The 17,744-nt window shown below is 40.3% G+C and overlaps 1 protein-coding gene across 7 annotated transcripts in view; it reads right to left on the minus strand.

The window, feature by feature from the left end:
• MPP7 (MAGUK p55 scaffold protein 7) overlaps positions 1 to 17,744 on the minus strand; it is a 456,322-nt gene that overhangs the window by 390,758 nt on the left and 47,820 nt on the right. The window contains exon 1 of one of the 7 annotated variants that reach the window (XM_058532689.1): positions 11,281 to 11,472. The exons of the other annotated variants lie outside the window; for them this stretch is intronic. The gene's annotated coding sequence lies outside the window, so the exon portion shown is untranslated. Of the gene's footprint in view, positions 1 to 11,280; positions 11,473 to 17,744 lie in introns of those variants that run through there. 7 annotated transcript variants of the gene reach the window in all.

Raw genomic sequence — 17,744 nt, forward strand, 5'->3', positions numbered from 1 at the left:
GAATTAATTGTCCATAAAAAGTAATTCATCTCTACATAGATCTTGCAATTTTCTATTAAGTTCATTAAGATATTCAATCATGTTTTTACTTAAGTCACCTTTTAACTTAGTAACAACCATCTTCCCACAAATCTATGAAGTGAGAATCATTCACAAAAAAATAAACTCTTCTTTTTCTCAAACTCTCGACAAATCCTTCTTTTGGTCTACTAACACTTGAAGTATGAAACAGTCGAGATTGGTAAACTGATCCCATTTCTTTGCCTAATGTCAAAAAAAAGAAGAAGATAGGGGATAAGAACTAAGCTTTAAGGGCTAGAATGTTGTTTAGATTCACTATTTTCGTAAACTCACTTAATAAAGAATTCAGATTTATAGCAAATTTTTATGTGAAAGTTTCTCTGTGAATAAAGCAATATACGACTTAAAGATTTTTTTTTTCAAAATAAGCTTTACACTTTTGATTAGTGCTGCTACACCACCAGTAAATAAAGCTGTGCAATCTATCTACAGCATCTTATTTGCTTTGAAGTATTCATTTATCATGACAAATATTTCAGAACTCAGTAGTGTGCTAGTGTGCAAATGTTCCTCCAAGTGGTCATCTTCAAGGATTCTATAGAGTTCTCTTGAGTATATCTTGGTTAATAACTTCTGTTGATTCATCTTGAAGTGAATTTTGTTATTTAATAATCTCCTGGATAAACGTCTCTATGTAATCTTACTTGTCATCAACAGGTCTACTAAAAATATTATTCAGAAGTAAAACGTTTTAAATTTTCTTTTCTTCACTAGTTTCTACAGTGTTTGAAGTTTCCTGGCAGATTAAGCAATTCTGAATTCTATAATGTATTTGGGTTTTAGTAACTAATTGTGCGGCCTTGTAACTAGCTTCACGAGTCGATCTAAGGGTTATAACGGAACTTACAAAAGAATTTTGCTTATTTTGCCCTTCTAGAACTTTAAAACACTACAAATCTACGCAGCATAAGAAGGACATTTTGTTTCAAGGTACCAGAATAGTCTGCTGGGTACCACTGCTTCATGTAACAACATTCCATGCAAATGAGGTATTTAGGTTGAGAAAGAGAATTATTATCAACGTACACAAGTTCAAATGTGAGCTCACCTTTTATTATATTACCTAATGAATGCCAAACTTTATTTTAGGCTATTACGTTTATCCTGTTAATTTATTACTTTCAAGTTTTAATTCAAAAGCTTTTCATTATGATGCAAAAATAAATATCTTAAATTTAAATCACTTAAAATATAAAGTAGTTAAAGGGACTTCTGGTATTTACAATTTCAGAATATCAATTTTTCAAAATATTTTTAGGTTACCTTCATTCTAAAAATGTTTAAAATAGTCACTCAGTAAGCAAAATAGGAAGAGATAAAATGTTAATTTAACAATTAAAGTTCTGGAGGAGTAGTAAATTATAAAATTACATTCACATATAATCAAGACTGCTTGGGATAATTACTTTTATAAAGCTTTAAAGCTAATGGTCCCTTTAATGAAATTTAATTAGGTTTGATTATCTGTTTTTAGAAATAAACATTTTTTTATTTCTTAAAAATCAAGTCATAAAATTTCATCAAAATCAGACCTTGACTAATTGTGAGCTTCAAAAGTCAAAAACAAATAAATGTCACAAATAAGGAAATTAACAAAATCAATTTACGCTCTACTTAACACCTAACACCACATGATGATGACTACGCCGACGACGATGATGGAGGATAAGAAAAAGAACTAGAAGGGGCCAGCCCCGTGGCTTAGCGGTTAGGTGCGCACGCTCCACTACTGGCAGGCTGGGTTCGGATCCCAGGCGCACACTGACGCACCGCTTCTCCGGCCATGCTGAGGCAGCGTCCCACATACAGCAACTAGCAGGATGTGCAGCTATGACATACAACTATCTACTGGGGCTTTGGGAGGAAAAAGGGAAAAAAAAGGAGGAGGATTGGCAATAGATGTTAGCTCAGGGCCAGTCTTCCTCAGCAAAAAGAGGAGGATTAGCATGGATGTTAGCTCAGGGCTGGTCTTCCTCATAAAAAAAAAAAAAAGAAGAAGAAGAAAAAGAACTAGAAAAGCTGGATAAACTTTTTCAAAAAATCTGTTAGAAAACTCAAACAAAAGCTCCCAAAGTAAGACATGAATGGCCAAGATCCTGGAGAAAGTGAATCACTTTGAGACATATCCAACATTCTACACTGCTTTCTCGCAACACATTTCCCAATTCATAAGCAGTGAGGGGAAAAGGTCAAGAAGATAAGGAAAACTGTTAGAAGGCCGAGAAGTTGACAGAGCCTTTGTCAGTTTGACAGGGCTGGGAAGACAGACACCAAAGTTCAGGACTAGTCAAGCAGCTAGGATTTGAGGGGCCAAGATTTCAGAGAGAAGAAAAGCACAAAGAGGTGAGTCCAGCAGTCTGAGCTGCTTTTCTTCTCAAAGTATTTACTGACTCATAAGCAAATCAAACCATGAGGTAGAGAAGGTTGAATAGAATGCAGCTGTGAAGAGACTGAGAAGCTGAGCGGAGACAGTCTGTCTCACCATGCTGGAAAGATAAAAATTGGAGTTCAGGGCCCAACAAAATAGAGGGACACTGGTAAATTCCACCAGCTTTTAGTCGGGACCCCTAAAGGACTACATCCAGTTGAGATCTCTAAAGAACTCCACCTTGGGGTAAGGGAAAACTGGAAATATACTAGGCCTTACAAAGACTGAAACAGCCTCAATCAACTCAATCCCTAATTGGATTAAAGTGATTGTCCCTATTCTAACTGCCTATCAGAAACTAAAGAAAATCCTATGGCGGAAATTATCATCAGAGCTGCCACAATTTCCCATATATAATGTCCAATATTCAATCAAAAATGACTAGATATATCAAGAGACAGAACCAACAGAAAAACAAAACTGACAATAGAAACAAATCCATAAGTAATCCAGATACTAGAATCATCAGATATGGACATTATTAATCACAGTTAGTTTATATTGAAGAAAACTTAAGCCATGAAGGAGAATTTCATGGATACCCATAAAGTTCCCCAGTGAACCAAATGCACAGTCAGAGTGGACAACCACTGGGTTTTAGAGCCAATCAAACCTAGAGTCAAAGTCAAGCTCTGCCACTTACCTGCTTTCTGTGCCCCCCCCCAAACAGAGATAATAATGTCTTCCTCATGTTACCGTGATAATTTCACAGTATATGACATATAATAATGGTCAGTAAACATTAACTCATGTATGATGGTCATAAATGTTATATCAGAATTACCTCATCCCAGGACCAACTAAGTTCCTTGCACACTTTCCTTTCAACGTAGCAGAATCCTACACTACTGACGATTCCCAACAAAAGTATCTTTCAAGTGAAAAGAATTACGTTTATTTTTCTGTTTTTTATTAATCACTGATAAGGTAGTCTGGAACTATCAATGCTTTTCAGAGAAAGTATTTTATAAACAGTAAAAAAAGTATTTATAAATTCATACTCGGACTCCTCCCAAAAAAGATCTGAGGTAGCTTACACAGATACAAACAAAGAAAAAGCTGGGGCTTTTGTTGGTCCATGTGGGCCTTTTAACTTTTGTTTTTCAATGAGAAAAGGACAGACAGGTTGTGGGGGTTGGATACAAAAGTTTCTAGGTAAGGTATTACAGTCACGTGCTAACACTTACAGTGAATAAATAACAAAAACCTACATGTCTTGTATATCTTGGCAATATTGAGTACTTCTGTAGCCATTATTTCATTTGGCTCACAACCCTCTGCAGCAGGTCATACTTCCATTTCACCCTTCCCGTCTCAGACTCACATAAGGAGGAGACAGATCCAGGTCTAGAACTTAATGTTCCTTCCACTCTATCATGCTTGTGCTGCCTTTCCAAACAGAGCCAAAGTGATACCACCACCAAGAGAGAAAAGTAAAACAAACCAAAAAAATGCATTTTTATACTGAAGTCTGCAGCTTGCCCTACACACACAACTATCTGGCAAGTTTTTTTATTTTTAGGACCAATTAAATATATGGTTTAACTTCTATTAGTTTTACTAAATAATAAGTACATGTATCCAAAGAACATTTCCTGAGCAACTACCAGCACTGCACTGGAATCACAGATAGGGTCACGTAATCCCCACCCGGAAGAGCACGCTGTGCACCGGGAGACAGAGCTCCACGTGAAGCGGTCAAGTGGAGCGAGAGGCTGCGGGAAGACAGTCATTGCTACACTCAACAGCTATTAACGGGAAATAAGAAAGGGCCTATGTATATACCTTCCTAACAAAACCCCTACTGAGAGAACGAAAAGGCTCAGGACTCAACCTGACAGGTGAAACTGCTCCTCAAACGTAACCTCACACTCTACTCCCAGTTTTATTTTCACTCGTTTTTTTATTTTTTTTGGTGAGGAAGATCAGCCCTGAGCTAACATCCTATGCCAATCCTCCTCTCTTTTTTTTTTGCTGAGGAAAGCTGGCCCTGGGCTAACATCCATGCCCACCTTCCTCCACTTTATATGGGACGCCGCCACAGCATGGCTCAACAAGCGGTGCATTGGTGCGCGCCTGGGGTCCAAACCTACAAATCCAGGGCTGCCGCAGTGGAGCACGCACACTTAATTGCTTGCGCTACTGGGCCAGCCTCTATTTTCACTCTTTACAACAGTCAACTCAACAAAATTAAACAGAAACAGCTACGTAAGAATAATTTAAATCAGTAGTTCCCAAATTTCATTCATTTGTATACCACCCTCACAATTTTCACATTACATAAAAAACTACTTGTTTACTTAGTTTTCTTAAATCAAGGTTTTTTTTACTTAAGTACCTATTTTGGACCCTTATAAAATAAATAACAGTGAAACCATGAGTTTTATGAGCTAGTTATATTTTCTAATATACATGAAAATAAAGGCATAGTGCATGAAACAAAAACTATTCACCAGAACCCTGCTAAAATAACCCTGCATGTCCACACTTCGGAAACACTGATAGTTTTAAAAACTATATCAGAAACAACTTATAAATTATTTGTGAATACAGTACGTGTTCATGGCATTATTATGTGACTACATCCGTATCAATTCCTCCTTCAACTTGTTGATTAATATATGCTTAATTACCTAAAGAGTACTCAATTATTTCCAGTGGAAACCCATTCTATTCCGGTCTCCCTAGCTCTCCATAAATGAACATATTCTCTATAGCTAGTTAGCAGTTAATGATCTGAAACAGTTATTCAAATCTTCCTCATATCTATAGACAATTATAGATGGTTCCTTCCTTCATCACCTGTCAAGACAGAGAAAATAAAAACATACGAAAAATACCAGATTCCATATTTAACTGTGTTCTAACCAAACAGTATCTTTCTTCTGACGCACTTAAAATGAAAACAGTTTTCTACATGATACATTTTGACTCAGTGCTGAGATTTATTTTATGCCCAATTCCTGTCAGAGAAAGAATTTAAATGATTTTTGCAATTATAGTTGCCTTAAAAATTACACCACAAAATTATTCTTTAATTAGCCTGGATCCTTACCAAAGCAAATTAGTTTTAAGTCAGTTCAGCAAACCACAAAGTCAGATGGATCCCACCCAATTCAATTATCTGTAGTCTTTCAACTAAGAAAAGTTGCTCTTGGGGCTGGCCTGGTGGTGCAAGCAGTTACGTGCACGCGCTCCGCTGTGGCAGCCCGGGGTTCACCGGTTCAGATCCCGGGTGCGCACCAACGCACCGCTTGGCAAGCCATGCTGTGGCGGCGTCCCACATAAAGTGGAGGAGGATGGGCACGGATGTTAGCCCAGGGCCAGTCTTCCTCAGCAAAAAGAGGAGGATTGGCAGATGTTAGCTCAGGGCCGATCTTCCTCACAAAAAAAAGAAAGAAAGAAAAGTTGCTCCCATTTACTTTGTCTCACTAGCTCCCTGTCCAGAATTGACTGTTTTAGCAGTCGGAAGGATATATGCTCACTGGCAAAAGCAGGTGTTAACACACAGGTGAGAAAACAAAGAAGTAGCTGTGAACCTTCCCTCACCAGCACTGGGAGCAGTTACACTGAACCATGATTTACACAAGACTCGACGAGTCATTCACTGGGATTAGACTCTCAGGTGTTTATCATAAACACACCTCGCCGTCAGCACAGTGGCTTTGCACTCCATGGAGCAGTGCTTTGTACACCGGAACAAGTCAAAGGCCAGATCCGGAGTGGTCACCATACTTCCACAAGGATTGAAGTCAGGCAGATCCTTGTCCCTGCCATTATATCCTGAAAATGCTCATACTAGTGTTAAAGTAACCAGATGGGGCCCAAGATGGAGTCGCTCACGCTAAGCCCCACATCAGCAAACCGAAACGTAACCAAGTTTCTATGCTGGGCTCTCCCAGAAAAGGCAGGCCTAGGTCAACCAGTCAGTGCTTGCCTTCTCTGCACAAGTTACCTTACCTCCAAGACTCCCCTCTGCTCCACATAAGCAAAGTACCCCTGCTTTAACCAACTAGCAAATGTCCAGTATAACTTTCTTGCTCCTGCTCACTTTGGTCTATAAAATCTCTCACCTTGTACAGCTCTACAGGGCTCCTTCCTATCTGCTGGATCCGATGCTGCCCAATTCATGAATCACTGAAGAAAGCTAACAAGATCTTTAAAATTTACTCAGTTGAACTTTGTTTTTAACACTAGGAACACAGGTGAAAAGCCACAGTACTTGTTTAATGCCAACAGCACCTCCATTCTTCTTCTTACCTCCAAATATATATCCTAAGCAGCACAGCTTTCTCCAGCAGATGACTCCTGAACGCAGAGAGGGTGATCATCAAAGACACTACAATGACAATGAGCAACCCTCCAACCGGTTAAGTGATAATGTCTGGTCATACGATATACTAATAAATAAGATACTGTGCCCTGAGAGAGAGACTAGTTTGTCTTACTTTCTCTCTCGCCATTTATAATTTTTGACTGAACTAGTAAATTAGGGTGAACTAACAGTATAGCTCAAAAACAGGCACAAAGCATTAACAAGGTAGCCACTATCACAGGTCCTAAATCAGGCACTTTTAAAAACTGTCATTCATGTTTTAGGTTCTATTTCAGTTTACTTTAGGTTCTACTTCACTTTCAATACTTTAAAGTATCATTTACTAAAGTAAAATAATACTTTACAATAATGGCCTTTGGCCTTTCAGGAGCCACGGCCATTTCTGAATCAGATGAAAACTATAGACCCTCTCTGTCCTCAAAAACACTCACATAATATACAAAAAGCTGCTCCTATTCTAGGCAGGCCATGGAGCCAAAAGACTTAAAGTCTACTTGGTACCCAGATCAAGAACTTTTGCTCTGGTGGCTTGAGAAGGCTAACACAAGGCCACAGTCTCACATTTGAAAAGAAATGCCAGAGCCTGCTGGTACTGCGTGTCTAAGTATCTGATCGTATATACTTCAGATGCAATTATAAAATACTTTAAAGAAAAACTAAAATTTCTCGCTGGTAGTATATTCAAATCACTTTGTACTTAAACGCACTGAATGAAAAGGCTACCACCGGCTGGCACAGCAGCTAGTGGACTTAAGACATTAAGGATGTGATCTGATGGGGCAGGGGAGGGGAGTCACAAGGTACTGAAGCTGTGCTTGCATAGTTCTCCAAATAAATATTCAGAAAACAGCCATTGTTCATATCAAAAAATGGGGGGGAGGGATTATAGAAGGGAAAAGGCCCAAAAGCGCAGCCCTCCTATCGTGGTTCATCACCATCAGGTGGATCTTAAAAACACTACAAAGCTACATTTTCCCGTCAATGTTTATTATGATGAAAAGTGAGACTGGCTCATGAGACATACACAAAAGACCTTTAAAATCAACACTGAAGTACTTCCCTCCTCAGGACTTGGCTGTGAAGCATGACCTAAGCAGCCAGGAGAGAAGGGGAGGGATCTTGGAGCTGGACCATAATCTGCAGACAGGAAAGGAGGGGAGGGATGGGTGGAGATGAGAAGTCTGCCCCAGCTCAGAAGCCAACCTAGGAGCCGCAGCTGAAGGAGTAACAAAGGTTTCCTCATTGACCGAACTCTACCCGGGGTCCCCTGAACCCTTTTTCAACTAGGCCTGACTTGTGGACTTCTGGGTTCCTCTGTATTGTCCAGTTTTTGCAAGAATCCTTACAAGTCGATTTAACCAGAACTGCTCCCCCACTCCCATCAATATCTGATCAACCTCAATATCTAACTGGGTTCCTCATCCTCCACCATCCCGAGGGTGATGTCTCATCACCCTGGCAGCCTTCAGCAAGAATCCTGTTAGGCTGGTTTAGCCAGAATGCCCCGACCTGATGTTTCCTTTTAGTAATTTTCCACACAGGGACCTCCACCCTGCTCCTTAGCTATCAATTGCTACTCCCATGCTGTAGTATGTGGAGTTGAGTCCAATCTCTCCCACCGCAAGACCCCACTGCACTGGTCCCTACAACCATTGCAATGGCCTCCCTTGAATCAAGTTTGCCTTGCTGTACTGTCATGCCATGTCACATCATGTCATTAAGTGTCATGAATAACTTCTTCTTTAACAGTTTGAATAATATTTTTTCTTTAACAGGAGCAAAGCAAAACATCTGACAAATGTGGGAAACTTAGCCAGGATTCAGAGATGGTAGGTACCGGAATCTTCGAGAGAGAGTATGTGATATTGTGATTTACAGTAAGAAATATAAATCTGGTCTTCCTCCTTTTTCTGGTGCAGCATTACTAAAACCCTTGGAATCTCCTAAGTGATAAGAGCGATGAAGGTGTCTTGTTATTCATAACAAACTCCTTTCAACCACACCTGAGTTTAAGTTAATGAGGTGACTTTTGGAAAGCCTCTACAGATGTGGGCTGGTTGCCAGAGGACCAACCTTGATGAGAGGGTTGGAACTTTCAGTCTCACCCCAGACCTCCAGGGAGTGGAAATGGGCTAGAGATTCAGTTCAATCATCACTGAAATTTATCAATCACACCTATGTGCTGAAGTCTTCATAAAAACCCAAAAGGACGGGCTTCAGAGAGCTTCGAGGCTAGTGAACACATGCTGGTGTAGGGCGAGTGGCGCACCGAGGGAGTGCATGGAAGCTCCACGCCCTTTCCCTATACCTTGCCCTATGCATCTCTTCCGTCTGGCTGTTCCTAAGTTATATCCTTTTATAAAAAACGGGTAATCTAGTAAGTAAAATGGTTCTCTGAGTTCTGTGAGCTGCTCTAGCAAATTAATTGAACCCGAGGACAGGGTCATAGGAATCTCCAATTTATTGCTGGTGGGTCAGAAGCACAGATGACAACCTGGACTTGTGATTGGCATCTTAAGGGGGTGGGGGGGGCAGTCTTGTGGAACTGATCTGACGCTATCTATCTCCAAATAGAGAAGGTCAGAATTGACTTAAATTGTAAGACAGCCCGCTGGTGTCACAGAACTGCTCAGAAGTGAAGCAGTGTTGTAGTGAGGTAATGAGTCAAGGACACGCACAGCAGAGGAGTGTGTTTTTTCCTGTACAGGGTAATAGTCTCCAAATCACGGAGATGGAATAAAGCAGGGGAAGTGGGAGCACTTGGGAATCAGGCAGGATGTCCATCATCTAGGAAGGTAGTTGTGTGGAGTCCTGAGCCCCAGACTCAATTCCAGAGGCAGGGCCTCAGTCCCCAGAACAGGAGGGTTGAGAGGAGAAGGGCCGCAGGATCCGGAGAAGCCCACCCTAGTAAGGATCGGGGCTAAGAGCAGAAGCTGGGACAGAGGGGCGCTGGGCCCCAGTCTGGCCGGCAACAAAACAAGCACAACGCAGGAACGCTGGTGCTCGGCCCTGAGGCCACCAGGGCTTAAGGACAGACCAGACACACGCATGTGACGGGCTGAGCTTTCCCTTCCGCCCTCCTGGTGTCTGCTTTGATAGCTGAATTAGCGTGGAGATTAGCAAGACAGACACCAATCCAAACTCCAGGGGGGTTTTTAAAAATAAAACATAATTTCAAACTAGCAAAAGTACAGAGCATCTGAAGAGCCCAAGCTTTAATCTACATGGTCTCCCAACAGCCTGAGCAAACATATGGAAGTGGGAAGCACAAGACATGTTACAGAAACTGTTTTTTACAGTTGGGATAAAATAAAAGGTAAACGTCCGAATGAAAGTGGGAGATAAGATTAGAAAAGAATGATCTGGAACGCCAGCCTAAGGAGTTTATACGAGGGAGGGAGGCGTGAGGAAAAGACACGTTCAGAATTGTGTCTTAAAGATGAACTTACTGGCACCATCGTAGAAGCCTAGGGAGAGGGAATTTCAAGAAGAAGGTATAATCTTCATCTCCAAACACTGTCAATATTAAGCAATATAAAAATACTGCTGAGAGGACATCCTCTCTACCACTTTTATTAGCGTGGAGGTTGTGGGTGGGAAGGCAAGTCAAGGGCAGAACCCAGTAGAGACCTATCTGCGAGTAGTAAGTGGTCCGAGAGGCTGAAGACTTACCAGTATCGTGCACCGTGAATAAGTGCTGAGGAAACATACACACATCCCATCAGAAGTTATGCACAAAAAGAAGACAAGAGATAGTTCCCTGAGTTCCCAATAGAGGTATTGGGTTTTTATTGTCATTGTTGCTATTTTTAAAAAAAGGTAGACCTGAGCCAATAGATTACATAAAATTGGGTAAATGATAAACAAGGAGTGTTTACAGGGACAGAATTAGGAGCTCAGCTCACATCAAAATGCCTTTAAAAAATTAAATTCCAGGGCCCTGCCTGGTGGCGTAGTGGTTAAGTTCGAGTAGTCCACTTCAGCGGCCCAGGGTTCACAGATTTGGATCCTGGGCACAGACCTATACACCGCTTGTCAACCCATGCTATGGCAGCATCCCACATACAAAATAGAAGATTGGCACAGATGTTAGCTCAGGGACAATCTTCCTCACCAAAAAAAAAATTAAATTCCATTTTGAATCTTTTCCTCATGGATAGTTTCTCAGTGTAAAATCTCTATAAATTTCTCAGTGTGTTAATGTGTCTGTTCCATTGTTCAATAACCAAGAAATATGTCACAGCTTTTTTAACTTAAATCAATTAATAAATTTTAACACAAATTGTTTTTTTTTAATGAAATGTGATCAGCAGAGTAAGTGTAGCAGGAGGGAAAGAATGGGCTTTAGAATTATCCAGACCTATGTTTCAATGGTATTTGAACACATCAGCACAACCACATCATCGCTTGAAAACATACAAGCATAAGTACCTACCTGCTAAGTGATTTACGAGACTCTCTCTTCTGAGCTTCACAATAACCCTCTGAATTTTAAAATTCGACAATGTGTCCCAGTCCACAAAGAGGTAGGACGGGATCTGAATTTGAGTCTGACTCCAAAGGTAATCCTCTCACCATACCCCAATTGTAATGTCAATCTCAGTGTCCTCCCCAACTTCAGGTCCTCATTATACCTTCTTTATAGGTCTGCTGAGAGGAAGCAAAAAGGGTAATTTGCAGATAGCTCTTAGCACATAGCAGGTCCTCAACCAACACTGGTTTCCTTCTCTATTTCATTTTGCAGTCACTTTCTTAAAACCTTGGTCTTTCTACTATATGATACTGCCTCTTCTATGTCCCTGAGAGCCCATATGTACACCTCTAATAGCACTGATGACTCTGTACTCTAACTGCTGGCTTACTTGTCTGCTTCTCATAGTCAGTGAGCCAGGCCTCTGTCCACCATTAGTTTTGTGTCCTAGTTTCCAGTGTTTCTGACATGTAGTAAGTACTCAATAAAGGCTTCCCGTTTCAATTAACTCTGGTCAACATGCGGCTCAAGTGTCCTATCTGCTTAGGTTGCCTTCTGTTAGTCAGGTTTCAGACAAAAGGCAACCTAAGCAGATATGCAATCACAATATGCTATCTGTTCTGCTACATGCATTAGTTCAGAAGCCAGCAAACTACAGCAAGTCAGCCACCACCTGTTTCTATAAAGTTTTATTGGTGCACAGCCACATTCATTTACACATTGTCTGTGGCCACTTGTGTGTCAAAATGGCAGAGCTGAGTAGTTACAACAGAAAACACACAGCCCGCAAAGCTTACTATACTTACTATCTGGCCCTTCAAACAAAAACTCTGCTGCCCTCTGCACTGGTTGGAAACATTCAGTGGGTCAACAAATATTAGAATATTTACTATGAGGTAGTCACTGCCTTCGGGTGCTGGGTATATTGTGCACAAAACAGACACGGCCCTTGCCTTAACAGGGCTTGCTAAACTGTTTGTCAGTTTAGCAAGCAAACAAGACAAAACACACAAGTGGTCAAATAAATAAATAACCAAGAAATAAACTACTAAATGTGATAAACACTGTGAAGGACAAGTAAATAATACTACGAGAGGGGCCTGCCCGGTGGTGTCGCGGTTAAGTTTGCGCATTCCACTTCGGTGGCCCAGGGTTCACCGGTTCGGATCGTGGGCGCAGACCTACTCACTGCTCATTGAGCCATGCTGAGGTGGCATCCCACATAGAAGAGCTACACCTCTACAACTATGATACACAACTATGTACTGGGGCTTTGGGGAGAAAAAAGAAAAAAAAAGAGGAAGATTGGCAACAAATGTTAGCGTAAGGCCAATCTTCCTCATAAAAAAAAAAATACTATGAAAGAAGGAGGAGTTTGGGAGAGAGACATACTTTATGCTGAGTAAAAAGTGAAGTTTCTCTAAGAAGGTGAAATTAAACAGACTTGAATCATGGGCAGGAGTGAGAGACGAGCACATTCCAGCATAGGGCCCAGCATGAGCTTAGGTCCTGAGGAAGAAAAGAGCCCAAGACATTCAAAGGAAGGTGTGACTAGAACATAACAAGCCAGAGAGAAATTCTAATAAAATGAGGAGGGAAATGAGGAGTCAGATCATACTGCCCCTTGTAAGCCAATTTCAAGTCTGCATGTTAATTTTTAAATTTTAAATTTCTAAAAAACATTTACATTATAAAAACATATTGGAAAAGGTTAGGGGCTAATATTTCTGACTCACAAAAGCGTTCTTTTTTATTAATAATAACAATAACAAGCAAATCTACCTCTAATTACATCTAGCTTTTGCTCAAGAGTCAGGATCTTCTTTTCCTGTAACTATTAGGACTGCCTTAAACATTTGATCACCTTTAATTTTTGCCCCATAGTTATGATTTATAAAGCATTCAGCCTCTCAAACAAATCAACTGCTGCAAAAGTAATAATTTTTGCTAGTTCCAGACTGATATGTCTTTACTATAATAGCAGTGCAAAAAGTGTTCCCAAATAATAAATCATATTGTAACTGATCTGCATAATAAAACACAAAAGTAATGCTTCCATTAGGGTAATATTTGAATATGGAAGGATAATATGACATAGTGAACCGATGTATTAAGATGAGATTGAGTTTTATTACAAATAAACTATCAAAGCCTGTGATTTACTCTTTTATAAATCAGAATCGAGGCAAGATTTTCTCAATAATAAAAAAAAATTAATAATATTATTAACAACTCTTCTAAGCACCTCACTGATAAAAACTCATTCAAACTCCATAACAACCCTACAAAACAGGTAATGTATTTTTATCTCTATTTTACAGATAAGACTATTTAGGCACAGAGAGGTTAAACAGCTTGCCCAAGGTAACTCAGCCCAGGGTTGTAACCACTGGGCACAGAACTTCCAATAATGATGTCACTCATTCATTTGCATTCCAGGGGGCTTTCCCGAGAGGTGTAATTTCAGTTCCTTTCCTGGGTACATTCTTGGAAGCATGTTATTATCCCTGCGAACCCAATGTGTCTGCTACAAGACAACAAAAAAGGTCAAGAATTGTGGTGCTACAGGAAAAAAAATCAAATGACTATCTAAGAAAACCTAAGCACACTCTGATCTTTATTTCAGCTATACCTAATAATTATTAAGACAGCAACAATAACAGCAGCAACCATTTATTGAACATCCCTTATAGGCTAAGCCAGTCGCTCCACCTTAGTAACCTCGTCTGATAGTCACAACAAGCTATTATTAGTCCCAATTCACATACACAGAAAATGAGATTCTGAGAAGTTCAGCATCTTTATTCCAAAGCTCCTGTTCTGCTTACACCACACACTGTCTATAAGTCAAGACAGTTTCCTCTGTTCTGCCGAGTACATGGAATCAGTGATTCTATAAATACTTCATTTGTATAAAACCTCGTTCATCTCTCTGATTTCGGAGCTCTGACAGAGGGAAGAGAACTTTTCCTGCTGTTGTAATTCCATTGCTCTAGCAATAAGAATGGAAAAGACTCCTCGTTCACCAAGTAAACTCCATGAGAGAAGATAACAATACACAGGGCTTGTTCAATGCCATGTCCTCAATGCCCAGAACAAGGCCTGACAAAAGTGAATGCTCAACATTGCATTTCCTAAGAATCTAGCTTATGTGAGCCCACCTTGGGTAGCCATATGTCCCTGCCCTCTTTAGATATTACCACAGAACCATGATTATTCAGCAAAGAAGTCAATCCATCATCATTCTTAACTAAATCACCACCAACAGAAAATCATTAATAACCCAGAGAAATTGGTCTTCATAGTCTGAATATTTTAAACATAAGATTAATAAGTAGTGCTTCAAATTACATAAACTCAGATAATTTTACTTCAAATTTTGATTGATTTAGAGTGCATAATATTGGGGTATTCAAAAAAGATGGAACACTAGAATGGAAAGAGACCTGAGCTGGAGTCAGGGAGTGTGGGCTCTAGTTCTGGTTCCATTCGTTCTCTTGGCAACAGAGATATGACTGCAGCCAGCCCCACATTCCTCTTGGCCTCAGGTTTTCCCGTCTGCAAAGCTAAACAGAAGACTCCAATGATCTCCAAGATCTGTGACTGCTTCTCCATTCAATGACTCTTGGGAGATGCCACTACACTCTGAGAGGGCCAGTTAAGAGAGTGACAATCTTCAAGTAGAAAGAGGTATTTAAGCTAGTTCTTGAGGGATGTGAAGACTTTACTGCATGTAAGGATGAAGTATGGGAAACCTCAGCTATGGGAATTACTGAGTGTACTTTCATTTAGCAAAAAGTCAGTGGTTCTCTAATGTCAAATTCATCTGTGTGGCTGTAATCACAACACACAGGTACCCAGCAGTTCAGAGGTTAAATGATGTCTAAAACCATTCTTTTAACTAAAAAAGGAAAGAAAGAAAGAAACAATAAAGGCAGCAACGTACATCTTCCTTCTAGGGTTGGAGGAGGGACATGTGCCCACTTCACGACTCTGATAATAGGGCCCTGCTTAATGTGAATATCCTCTATCCTCTTTCTTAAATGTTCAGTAGGAAATGAAAGTATTTATTGCAAAAGACGTATAAAAATATCAAATGACCACAAGTTAAAAATATCTTTGAGGAACCTGTTGGATTGGAATTTGTCAGATGCCACCAGCTGTCCTGCTTAGGCTGCTGCTTTTGAGGAGAGGGCTGTTATGAAGACCATAGTCCTTTGAAATAAGTGCATGTTATTTTTCCTCGAGGGACATTAAATGATGCCAAGGCCCTCTTTGTGGGACTGCCCTCAACCATCTGTTTTTTGGGTGTTTTAGTACAACAGTAAGCTAAATAGCTGGTGGGATCAGACTCATAGTAATTAAAGGCAAACTGTTTTACCCTGTCAGGAACTGCAAATGGTGGCTTTTCATGTTTTAAAGATTTATAGTAATCAAAATATTTCACAAAATGGATCACAGACCTAAATGTAAAATGCAAAACTATAAAACTCCTAGAAGATAACCTAGGAGAAAATCTAGATGATCCTGGGTATGGCAATGACTTTTGAGATACAGTAACAAAGACACGATCCATGAAAGAAAGAACTGATAAGCTGGACTTCATTAAAATTGGAAACTTCCGCTCTGCAAAAGACAACATCAACAAAACGAGAAGACAAGTCACAGACCGGGAGAAAACATTTGCAAAAGACACATCTGACAAAGGACTGTTAAACAAAATATACAAAATACTGTCAAAACTCGACAGTAAGGAAACAACCCAATTAAAAAATGGGTCAAAGATGTTAAGAGACACTTCAGCAAAGAAGAGATACAGATGGCAAATAAGCGTATGAAAAGATGCTCCATTTCATATGTCATCAGGAAAACGCAAATTAAATAACAAGACAAACTACACACTCATTAGAATGGCCAAAATCCAGAACACTAACAATACCAAACGCTGGTGAGGATGTGAAGAAATAGAAACTCTCATTCATTGCTGGTGGGAATACAAAATGGTAGAGCCACTTTGGAAGATAGTTTGGTGGTTTCTTACAAAACTAAACATACTCTTATCATACAATCCAGCAATCACGCTCCCTGGTATTTACCCAAAGGAACTGAAAACTTAACATCCACACAAAAACCTGCACATGGATGTTTATAGCAGCCTTATTCATAATTGCTAAAATCTGGAAGCAACCAAGATGTCCTTCAGTAGGTGAATGGAGGGGCCAGCCCCGTGGCTTAGCGGTTAAGTGCGCGCGCTCTGCTACTGGCGGCCCAGGTTCGGATCCCAGGCGCGCACCAACACACCGCTTCTCCGGCCATGCTGAGGCCACGTCCCACATACAGCAACTAGAAGGATCTGCAGCTATGACATACAACTATCTGCTGGGGCTTTGGGGGAAAAAATAAATAAAATTAAATTAAAAAAAAAAAAAAAAAGAAGTAGGTAAATGGATTAATGAACTATGGTACATCCAGACAACGGAATATGATTCAGCTCTAAAAGGAAATGAGCTATCAAGCCACGAAAAGACATGGAGGAAACTTAAATTACTAAGCCAAAGAAGCCAATCCAAAAAGGCCATATACTATATGATTCCAACTGTATGACATTCTGGAAAAGCCAAAACTATGGAGACAGTAAAAAGATCAGTGGTTGCCAGGGGATGGGAGGTAAGGACGAACAGGAGAAGCAAAGAGGACTTTTAGGGCAGTGAAAATACTCTGTATGATACCATAATGATGGTTACATGTCATTATACATTTGCCCCAACACACAGAATGTACAACACAACAGTGAACCGTAATGTAAACGTTGGGTGATTATGATGTGTCAACGTTGGTTCATCAATTATAACAAACATACCACTCTGGTGAGTGATGTTGATAACGGGGGAGGCTATGCATATGTGGGGGCAGGGGCTATATGGGAAATCTCTGTACCTTCCCCTCAATTTTTTGTGTGTGTGTGTGAGGAAGATCATCCCTGAGCTAACATCCGATGCCAATTCTCTTTTTTTTGTTTTTTCCTGAGGAAGATTGGCCCAGAGCTAACATCCGTGCCCATCTTCCTCTACTTTATATGGGACACCGCTACAGCACGGCTTGACAAGCATTGCATTGGTGCGCGCCTGTGATCCGAACCTGCGAACCCCGGGCTGCCGCAACGGAACGCGAGCACTCAACTGCTTGCACCACTGGGCCAGCCCCACCTTCCCCCTCAATTTTGTTGTGAACCTAAAACTGTTCTAAAAAAAATTAAGTCTTAAAAAATTTTTTAAAAAATTCATGTGCATAATTCAGAAAGATACACAAGAGCTCACAAGTATGGTTTCTAAGCAAAAAGGATTTAAGAAAGATTTGTAATGTGCCTTTCCCTCTTTACAGATGTGTGTTGTATCTTTCTGAAAGCAGCAGAGAAACCTGCAGAATCT

The sequence above is a fragment of the Diceros bicornis genome, chromosome 36 (genome assembly GCF_020826845.1).
Source record: "Diceros bicornis minor isolate mBicDic1 chromosome 36, mDicBic1.mat.cur, whole genome shotgun sequence".
Taxonomy (NCBI): domain Eukaryota; kingdom Metazoa; phylum Chordata; class Mammalia; order Perissodactyla; family Rhinocerotidae; genus Diceros; species Diceros bicornis.